Source organism: Orycteropus afer, unplaced genomic scaffold (assembly GCF_000298275.1).
Source record: "Orycteropus afer afer isolate SDZICR_OR568_19922 unplaced genomic scaffold, OryAfe1.0 scaffold00478, whole genome shotgun sequence".
Lineage (NCBI taxonomy): Eukaryota > Metazoa > Chordata > Mammalia > Tubulidentata > Orycteropodidae > Orycteropus > Orycteropus afer.
Window position 1 is genome coordinate 388,873 of NW_006922065.1, and position 795 is coordinate 389,667.

Consider the following 795-nt stretch of genomic DNA (forward strand, 5'->3'; position numbering starts at 1 on the left):
TGACAATATGGCATTTGACAGCATCTGTGCCAGGTAAGCAAATGCTAGAGTCTCGTTTCTCCCTCCGGACTCTTACCTTTCTCTGGGTTTCAAGTTTGTTGTTTGCTCTGTGACTTCAGTTCTCTTATGAGTTTTTTTTAACACATTAATTTGAAAGTTTTTCTGCTTTTTCTTTTTTGTTGTTGCTTTTGAAATGATGGGAGTAATGCTTTTTACAGCTCTCTATATCTCCAAGCTGAAACTGGTGGATGACATTTTCATGTATTGATTCAGGGACTTAAGCCCCTTCCCATTTGTATGTAATTATTTGTGCTCATAGATGACTTAGGATAATTCTTAGATGCAAAATGACTGTGTGTTGCAGGATGTGTTTCTCAGGAAGCAGACAAAGATGGAGATTAGTATGGGGGGACTTTGTGAGGAAGTACTCTTAGGCTCAACATCAGTGAAAGGGAAAGGAAGAAAGCAGTAATGGGCAGAGGGAGAAGTTTAGTTCTGGTGGAATCTCAATAAAAGCTTCAGCCAACTACAGGGGGGAGCACTGGAGCAGAGCTAACCCTGAAGAATTGTCCTATATTGCAGCATAAAATCTGAATCTTTATATATTTGAATCATCAACCAGTCATTGGATGTGGGCTAGCCCAAAGTCAGACCTACACAAGCCAGATGTCTCCAGCTGAGGACAGTATCTAGAGAGGGCTGAGGGCTGAGGACCATTGGCAGGTATCAGGTCCAGTAGCTAGAGGAATAAGTCTTGAAAGGGGATATGGGCAGCGCATCACAGCTTCTATTACA